Source organism: Chelonoidis abingdonii, chromosome 12 (assembly GCF_003597395.2).
Source record: "Chelonoidis abingdonii isolate Lonesome George chromosome 12, CheloAbing_2.0, whole genome shotgun sequence".
NCBI lineage: Eukaryota > Metazoa > Chordata > Testudines > Testudinidae > Chelonoidis > Chelonoidis abingdonii.
This window is the reverse complement of record NC_133780.1, coordinates 7,641,641-7,651,729: the sequence shown is the minus strand read 5'-3', so window position 1 is coordinate 7,651,729 and position 10,089 is coordinate 7,641,641. Positions and strand designations below refer to the sequence as shown.

Here is a 10,089-nt window from a genome sequence, read left to right as displayed (position 1 = left end):
GACCCCATTGGGTGATGCCAGTGACCTTAGAACAGTGGTCCCCAACCTTTTCGTCTGGTGGGCACCAGACGAAGGACCGTGGTGGCAGTGGAGCACCTGCCGAAATGCCACCAAATTTCTGCGGCATTTTCATTTTGGCTGCGCTGCCTCTCGATGACGTCGCTTGTCGGCGGCAAGTGACGTCATTGAGAGGCATAGCTGCTGAATTTCTGCAGCGTTTCGGCAGCACCGCCTCTCGATGATGTCACTTGCCGCTGACAAGTGACGTCATCAAGAGGTGTCGCCGCCAAAACGCTGTAGAAATTCGGCAGCATTTCGGCAGATGCTCCACTGCCACCCAGGATGAGGGTGCATTTAGATGGCCCCGTGGGTGCCATGGGGACCCCTGCCTTAGAAGGAGAGTGCCCTGTTCTGATTGGCCACAGGAGCTCTGAGGTTCCAAGTGGGGGGGCCAGCTGGGTCATCATCTACAAAAAACAAAGGAAAGGAAGAAACCTTTGTTCTAGCTTTTTGGCCTTCACTTGTTAGGCTGGTATGCACTGGCTGCTGACCTGTGGCCGTGCCACATAAAGTGCCCTGTGCTTCATTCACACCCCCCAGCTGGCCACTGAGAGGTAGGGGTGAGCAACATGGGGCGTCCAAGATCTGACACCTACAAGTGAATCACCGCTAGGTAGCCTGCAAGTCCATTGACCTTAATACACGTGAGCTAGATGCTGACTCTGTGGGTACTCCCTCTGGGGCTGGATCAGCTCCTCCACCTCCTTCCCAGTGCCTGCCACAATCAGTGGTTCCACAGTGCGCAGGAGGGAGAGGGCAGAGCGAGGGTGGCGTGTGCTCAGGGGAGGAGGCGGAATGGGGCAAGGGTGTGGCGGAGGTGGGAAGGGGTGAGCATCTCGCTGGAAATGACAAAGTTGGTGCCTGTGCATGTGAGCTCACGAGCATAGTGCCTATCAAGTAGTTGCTCAGGTCCCTATGTCAAACCACCTTGCTATCACTTGTGCAGGGATTTCAGCGGTTAGGATCTGTACATTGAACCTTGATAAATCCTGTTGTTTTCACCTACATTTGCACTGAGCACTCATATGGCAACCAGCCTTATTGGAACTTATGGTGTGACGTGGGAGATTACCTAATCAGCCATCATTTGGGCAGGAGGCCTTCATGGAGCGGATGGCTCTAATGGCAATATTCACTTCAATCAGGATGCGATCAGACCCGACCTCTATCAGGTCTTTGGCTGGAACCAAAATATATCACTTAGTATTTAAGGTTAAGGATGCCCTATTACAGTGGTACTGCTGGCTACGCAGATCCGCCGCCTTCCTGGAGTGTTATGTAGCACATAGAAGGCACTTTTAATTTATTTGGGGTGGTTTAAATCACTAGTTACTGTACTCAGCCAGGTGATTAACATTTCGGTTTTTGAGCTGGTTGAATATGTACCATGGAAAGTGGGCAGCTTGGCTATTTGTTCCCCAGACGTCAAGGGGCTGGAGGAGAATCCAAGCCCCACCGAAGGTTGGTCTCTAGAACTGTCCTAGAGTCCTCCAGGGACAGGCACCAGACCTGGAACCTGCTGGCTTTCGAGGGAAAGATGATCTATGCATCGATCATTTATTTCCATCAGCACTGGGGGACCTGGGGTGGTGGATACCAACCGGCCAAGCCAAAGCCGACCAATCCCCCTTTAATAAATCTGTACTCCTCACACCTCCACCCTCTCAGTTAGTCACTGGCTCATGCCCTATCACTAGAGGATTTAAATCTGCTCTATCTTTGAATCCCCGTATACAGCTACTTGTTCCAAGTATCCCTGTACAGTGAAAAGGCGGGTCCGGTGGGTAGGGTGCTAGCCTGGGAGACCTGGATCTGCCACACACTTTCCGAGTAATCCTAGGTTCCTCTGGTTATTTGTAGGGCTGAATTAACTCACCAGTGAATCCTAGGCAACCCCCCCTCAAAACCACCATCACCCTTGTCATGAGGGCTACCTGCCGCCCCACTCCTGGCCAGTGTAACATTACAAACTGCTGTTTGCACAATTTGCTACCTGTCCCCTTTTCCCCATCCTCCACCTTTTCCCATCTCCTGGACCAGGTGTAGCAAGTTGTGATGATAGGGGTTCACCTAGCTCAGTTGTTGCCCGACTTCTCTACCTTTCCTCATGCTCTGGTCTAGGGGCAGCACATTATGACAGATAGGGGGCATTCCTGTCGCCATTTTCTATGAATGTGACATTTCTATTTTAAATTTGGACACAAATAAAGTACCTTTGTGATTGGGGAAAGTGTTCTACAGCATTAAATCTCAGGGCTAATGTATGTAAACCCCAGAATGAAGATGGTGGTATTTCTTTCTTAGTCTCGTTCCATTCTAGATTAGGCCGCAGAGTTTAATCTGATCAGGTCTCAAATTCCTATAGATTATTTCCTGGAACCTCCCGTGCCCCCCTCCAACATGCTATAAAAACTCTAGGAGGACTGAAAATATTGACTAGAACTCCACTCCTGACAGCTCCAGCTGAATTTAAGCCCTGAATCCAACAATGGATCCCTGCTCGCCTGTCTCCCATTCTCATCCTCCTCAGCCCATGACTCCAACTTCTCTGATGTCTCCATTGGGAGCCCTTGGATGGGGGTGTTCGCTGCAGAGGATAGCATGCAGCTCCTCATAAAAGCAGCATGTCTGCGGTGCCGCGTCACAGTGACTGCTTGCCTCTCTCACCTTCTGATACACCTGTCGCAACTCCTTGGCTTTCACGAACAATGTGAGCATCAAAGCCTTGGGGTTGGGGTCAAGTAACGATGCTTCTCTCTGGCTGGTCTGTTTTAGATTAATAACCCACATCCTGTCCAGGGGGGCAGTGGCTGAAAGTCCATTGGGAAGCTGCTCAGGAAGCTGTGTGAAATGCACTGGGATCTCAGCTGGGTTCCCGGGGTGTAGGCGTCCCCATCACACACCGAGGTAACCAGCAAAGTCTGCACTGGTCATCCCCCTCCATGTGAGGCTGAGCAGAGAGGCCAAGAGTTCAATGGACAGTGCAGAGGGAGCTTCTCTCTGCCCTTTAGAGAGATTCATCCCAGGTCAGGGCAGAGGACCAGCGGCCCAGGACAGCGTGTGAGGGGAGCTGGCAGTGGGGTCCCCTGCCCTGTTCAGGGTAAAGGGTTATATAGAGTCTCCAAGGCCCCTTGTCTATCCTGGCTGCAGGAGGGTGATCTGGGCATAGACTGAGGGAGAGGCAGCTGCCTGGGACCAGAACAGGGAATGTAACTGTGGTGGGAAAAGCACAGAGACTGGAGCTCTGCTGGGGATGTGGCTGGTTACAAGGCCGGCTCTGCAGCAGGATACAATGTTCCAACACGATGTCATTTACCTTCCTGGCCACTGTGAATCAAGGCCACACGAAGATCAGCCAAAATTCATCTCACCAAGCACAACCCTGCAGTGTCCTCCTTTCTGACACACCTCACAGCATCTGCTCCTCATGGGGGACGATTGTGGAACCCCTGCCAGAGCCCCGTACAAGACAAACCTATTTACTGAACTCTAAGCAGGCCAAAGGTAAGTTGGGTCTACCCTAGAAGAGCCCAGCTAGTTTAGATGGGGAAACCAAGGCACCGTCCGTGTCATGCACGGAGCCTACCCATTCTCATCAGATGCCCCAATCTCACCTGATTCTCCTTTTGTCAGCTCTGTGTGTGCACCATGCATGGAGCGTGCCAGCTCTCACCCCCGCCCCCACACTGCTGTGTACTAGACATGTTTGCATCTTCCCTGCCCCGGTCAGTGCTACCTCTGTGTCATGCCCCAGCTGTGTGCACACTCAGCTGGCCGGCTGTCAGCTCTCCCAGCCCGCTCACAGGGCTGTGTGCCTGTGACATGCACAGAGCCGACCTCTTCTCAGCTACCTCCCCTGCACCCAGTCTCAGGGGGGTTGGTCCATGCACTGAACCTACCTGGTCTCAGCTGTCAAGCCAGTCTCAGCACTGGGTGTCTGTGCCATGCTCTAAGCTTGAATCAACTCACCCTTACATCAGTGTTGTGCGACTCGGCCATGCACCAAGCCTAACATTCCAGCAGGTCTGGCTAATTGACTGGGTAGGTTCCTTTCAAAAGGCCGAGGGGTTCTGTGATTGAGAAATACACAAACATATTTACAGGGGTCAGCCGCAGCAAAACAGGTTAATTTGTGTTTTTCTACCTCCCAGCCCAGGACAGTTTCCAGGGTGCATTGGGCGAGTCCCCCTCTAACAACCATGGACAGGGTTCTGCTGGTATTCCATGCCTAGCTCACTGTGTTTTAAAAACAGCTTGTGTTGGGAGGGGCTCCCCCTTGACCAAATGACTCCAGCTTTGTACCCCTGACCCTACCCTGTGCCTTCAGGTGGTGTATCAGGTTTCTAGCCACTCAGACTGTGAATGTGAATTTAAAGAAAAAGGGATAACTTGGTTTAGGAAAGAAATGCTGCTGCAACACAGTGGTGCAGCAAGGTGCCAGCTCATAATACTGCAGTTGATGATATGAGCTGGCTACTTTATTGCAAATTTCTCTGTCTTCCCTGGCAGCTAGAGGTTGCTAAGATTTCTTTAAGGAGGAGTATAGTGGTGCCCGGGAAAGCATCACTTGATGATTTTATTTTATTTACTCAGTCCTCAAGCTTTGCCTTTAGAGGTTTTGCTTAGAGGTTACCCAGCTGCTTTTCCTCAAGCCCCCTCAGGCATTTGCTTGTGGGTCTGTCTAGCCTGGCAGAGCAGAGCCATACAGATCTAATACCCCTGGGACAAAGTCCAAGACCAGAAGATAGAAATAAACTTTATTCTGTGAATTTACTCAGCTGAATCTACAGCATCCAAATAACCAAACAGAGCAAAAGAGGAGCATTGAGCTCGGGAACTGGGGAGTGGGTGTGTGGAATATCACCATGTTTGTTACATTCGTAAGTAAAGAGCAGAGGACTTTGATGGATGACCCTGATTGAGTCAGAACTTAGGCCAGATCTACAATGTAAACTTACTTTGGTATAACTATGTCGCTCAGGGGTGTGAAAAATCCACACCCCTTAGTGATGCAGTCGCACCGACTGAACTCTTGGTGTAGACAGCGGTACGTTGACGGGACACCTTCTCCCCTTGCCATAGCTACCACCTCTTATGGAGGTGGATTAACTACATTGATGGGAGAAGCTCTCCCATCGGCGTAGCAGCGTCTTCACTTAAGTGGTACAGCTGTGCAGCTGCCCTGCTGCATCTGTGCCACTGCAGCATTTTAAGTGTAGACCTGCCCTAAGACAGGCAGGCTCTGCTGTGACCCTGGGAGTGGCTCCTGGGTGTCTGCTGGTTGGCCAGTTCGTGTGTGTCTGGAGGGTCCCAGAGTTACAGAGACAGGCATGTAAGAGGGTTGAGAAACTCCATTCACCAGCATAATGCTGAGCAAGTCAGTCTTGTTCCCCTCCCCATTTTATTGCGAGTCTCGCAGCACTTGGTGTTTTTCTTTAAGTCCCAGTTGTTGGAGGGGATAGATTGCAAAGGAAGCTGAGGTTATATTACAGATAGTTTCTAGCCTTCACATTTGCACAGAAAAGCATGAAAACAGGAAGCAAAGTACATCCGGAAACCAGAAGGCAGAGAAAAATAGCTCAATATTAAAGAAGATTTTTTAAGTCACTCTCCTGATTTTGGGGGCCTGACACACAGTTTTTGAATGCTTGGGGCTGGCAAGTCTGTGATTAGAATGGCAAGGTGTGATAGCTGTAATTTATACATTTCCCATCTCTTTGCTCTACCTTAGATATCTCATATTTAGTGATTTCTCTGCTGCAGGTCTTAATGGTATGCATTCCAGGGATCACTTCTGCATAGATTCAGATATTCAACACGCCGGCTCCCAAAGAAGGGGATGATCTTCCCAGTGAAAGAGGATGTGAAAGTAAAGATTGGCTCTCTGCCAGAAGATGTAATGTCATAAAATGTAACTTTCTCCCCTTCATAATCCAGATAAATCCCAATGTTACTGAGGCGAAGAGGTAGGCCCAGAACTGTCTTAGGGGAGATGAGGGCCCAGTACTCATTCTCTGTACTTTGCAAAGCCCAGATCCCCTCCTCTGGTGTACAGCTTATCGCTCCCTCACGTATCACAGACTCTTTGGCAATGCCCAAAACCCAAAGACATTTGTTCCCCACCTCCACTTCCCAGTAACATTTCCCTGAGGTGAAGCCCTTAGAGCCCATCACACAGGCAGCAGAGTGAAACCTGTGCTCCAAAAATTCCGTATGTTTGTATTTGTAGATCACACTCTCTTCTCTGGACAGGAGGGAACAAGGATTTGCCAGGTCTGGATCCGGAGTGGCCTGCACTGCAAGAGGAGAAAGAGAGACAGGAGGAGAGTGTTAAGGTCTGTCCACACTGCAGAGCTAAGCCAGGCTCTTACACAGTGCTAACCCTGATGCCCTTTCTGTCCAGATACAAAAACACCTGGCCTGAGTTCAGTGGTGCTTTCCAGCCAGCATAGGCATCGACTCCGTGGGTGCTCCGGTGCTGGAGAATGGAGTGGGCTGCACTGCTGGAGAGACACCAGGCTCTCTGGCACAATGGGAATTAGACTTTTCGGTGGCACTAAATGTCTGGACAAGTTGGATGCGTAAAGTCCATCCAACACATGACAGTGATTTATGGGAGGGAACATGGTAGAGGTTAGAAGTCAGGACCCTATTCCTCGCTCTGCTACTGACTTGCTGTGTCACCTCAGGCATGTCTCTGACTATTTCCGCGCTTTAGCTTCCCTTTTTATCCAATGAGCATAAAAGATGCCGGGCATTCAGATGCTGGTGCTGGGCGACCGTACAAGGACATAGGTAGGTAGGTAGCTATGGGTGCAGACGAGAATCCCTTCCTCAGCCTCCAGCAGTGCTCATGGGAAAAAGAGGGGGAAAACATGACACAGTTGTGAGCACGGTGTTTGAATGAAACCCTCTTGTACCACAGGGAGCATGTCTGACCCTCAGGGAGAGACCACGCTTCTTTAACAGATGGACCTATCCTCCATGAATTTATCTAGCAATGGCTATTAGCCAGGATGGACAGGGATGGTGTCAGAAGCTGGGAATGGGCGACAGGGAATAAAAATATAAGAACAGCCAGAGTGGGTCAGAACAAAGGTCCATCCAGCCCAGTATTCTGTCTTCCGACAATGGCCAATGCCAAGTGCCCCAGAGGGATTAAACCTAACAGGTAATGATCAAATGATCCATACCCTGTCACCCATTCCCAGCTTCTGGCAAACAGAGGCAAGGGACACCATCTCTGCCCATCCTGGCTAATAGGAATGGATCACTTGATTACCTGGTCTGTTCATTCCCTCTGGGGCATCTGGCAATGACCACTGTTGGAAGGCAGGACACTGGGCTAGATGAACCTTTGTTCTGACCCAGTATGGCCGTTCTAATGTTAAGATATATGATCCCTTCTAGCCCTGGAGCCCATGACTCTGTATTGATAAACATCTCTCTTGTTTCAATTCAGAAGCTTCTTCTAAAAAATTAATCCTGAGATTTTAATTGATAATTGTCGTAGGAAAATATCCTCATGGAAACTTACCCTCTTTCTCTGCCTTAGAGATCAGAAAGCTCAGTTGATAGGGCAGGGTCTCTGGAGAAAGAAAAGAACAGAAAAGACGTGATTTCTCCCTTTCTGGTAGGAAAATAGCCTCTACCCCGATATAACGGTGTCCTCAGGAGCCAAAATATCTTACCGTGTTATAGGTGAAACTGCGTTATATCGAACTTGCTTTGATCCGCCGGAGTGTGCAGCCCTGCTCCCCCCACCCATAGCGCTGCTTTACTGTGTTATATCCGAATTCGTGTTATATCGGGTTGTGTTATATCAGGGTAGAGGTGTATATGGGCCTGTGGTGCCTGGGCTCCAGCAAATTCAGGGCTGGGGACAGGGTGGCTTCACCATCGTTCGGGGCTAGGTCTCTTCCCCTGGCCCTGCCTGCCATCCCTGCGCACCTCCCCTGAGCTTCATTGCCTGCCCCGGGCAGTGGGCAGTTGCCCCTGCAGCTCCATGCTGCGCTCCCTGGCCGGCCACCTCTGCTGCTGGCTGCAAAGGAGCAGCACCAGAGCCAGGCTGAGGTGGCTGCTACACCTGTGGAAGGAGGAGGTGCATGTCAGCCCCACCTCCTTGGCAGGTAACTTCAAGTCAACTCCAGGTAGGGGGCTTATCCTGGCTGGACCTCCTGAGCAGCGGTCTGGGGCAGGAGGGTCTTGGGTGAGTGTAGTGCCAGGAGGCAAGAGGAGGGGGACTGCTCCCCTAGAGCTCGCTGCTGCTGGCGGGGAGAGGGCTGCAAGGAGTCCTCTCTGGCCCTCAGCCCTGGGGCAGCCTGCCTGCTGCACCCCAAACTCCTCATCCATGGCCCAGCCCCACACCCCTCCCACAGCCCATCTCTCTGTCCCGGCCCAGAGCCCAAACCCAGCACCCAAACTCCCTCCCAGAGCCCACATCCAGAAGCCGGCACCCCAAACCCCCTCCCGCACCCTAATCACCTTCCCCAGTCCAGAGCCTGCACCCCAAACCCCCTCCCAGAGCCTGCACCCAGGACCCCAATCTCCCTCCCACACCCAGCACCCCAATCCCCCTCGTGTACCCCTGTCTGCACCCCAATCCCCAGCCCAGGGCCCGCACCTAGTACCCAAACTCCCTCCCAGAGCCTCCACCCCTCCCACACCCAAACTCCCTCCCAGAGCCTTAGGCAGGTGGGGTGAGGGGGAACTGGACCTGTTCAGGCCATCACCAAAAATTATACAACCCTGCCTGGGGGAGAGAGGAGCTCCCCACTCCACTGAGCCCTTAGTTTCTCCCCTGAGACTGATGAGAAAGGGGTCAATCAGCACAGAAGTTGCTGGTTATGTTTGTGTGTGACAAGGAGACCTGCCCCACTATGGACCAGGCTGAGATCCCGGCACATTCCAACCCGGCCTCTGAGCAACCACATATGGACTTTCAGGCACTTCCCACATAGGTGCGATTTGACTTATTGAATCGGAGCCAACCAGCTGTGGGAGCTGCTAGGGAGGAAGCACCTTCACCAGCTCAGAATCCAAACAGACTCTTTTTTAGTGTATTTCCCCACCAGATCAGGAGCAGGGACTGGCAGAGATTGTGGGTGAGGGAGAGATGTTTGTTTCTCTGTTTCTCATCTCTTGCTCCCAAAGGGTCTGATTAGGAGCAGCGGTCACAGGTGGAGAAGTTTCTCTAGGGAACACAAACAGACCAGGAGAGGGGAAGGGCTGTGGTCAGCTGGGCCCTGAACAAAGAACTGACTGCATTCAAAGGCAGGCTGAGCATTGTAGATCAGGCCTGAGAAAATAATCTGTTTTCAATCTCACCATGTACTCGATTTCTGTCCACTGTGATCACCCGACTCTGCACAGGGCTGGCCCAGTGATTGTGGGAGGGTCAGTCAGAGGTTTATTAGACAAACTTTACTGATGTATTTTCCCTGCATGTATCATTGTCTTTATCCTCCTGTGATGGGGTGTGCATAGCCCATGCTAGGCAAGAAAGAGTTAGCCCAACACTATGGATGGTGGAAGTTGCACCCCTCAGACCATGCTGCGTATGTGCCAAGTGGAGCCTCAGTATAAAAGGGAGCAGCCCAACTCATTCGAGGCTGACCACCAAGGAGGGAGGACATGTGGCGGAGGATCCTGCACAGAAGTGGACTTGGAAGCCTAGGGAGCGACCCTCACTGAAGATCTTGGAGACCCCAATGACGTACAGACCCCGGCTTCAGGGGACACGGTAGGAAGTGGCCCAGGGAGGTGGTGTGAGTGGTATCTCCCACCCGAGGAAGGTCAGCATGTTGTGGTAGGACCTCAGCTGACTGGGGGGTGACCGCACTCACTGCTGACTGGGCCTTGGGCCAGGACCCAGGGGAGCAGGGCGGGCTCAGGGCCCCCTATCCCGGCCGGCAGTCACCCCCCGGCCACTGGGTCATGCAGCTCTCAGCCTAGGGATAGTTGGGTAGATTGTAACAGGGGTAGCATCACAACCCTGCCCTGCCCCAAAAGGGGATGGGGTCTGCATAC

At 51.9% G+C, this 10,089-nt stretch overlaps 1 protein-coding gene and 1 long non-coding RNA gene across 2 annotated transcripts in view; one reads left to right on the top strand and one right to left on the bottom strand.

Moving 5' to 3' along the window:
• The window catches only part of LOC116830653 (E3 ubiquitin-protein ligase TRIM11-like), a 394,044-nt gene that overhangs the window by 21,653 nt on the left and 362,302 nt on the right, over positions 1-10,089 (top strand). The window lies entirely within an intron of this gene.
• On the bottom strand, positions 4,798-7,680 carry LOC142047655 (uncharacterized). Its single transcript, XR_012656913.1, has 2 exons — positions 7,598-7,680; positions 4,798-6,356 (listed from the first exon to the last, which is right to left on the bottom strand). It is a non-coding gene; the product is annotated as an uncharacterized LOC142047655 (long non-coding RNA).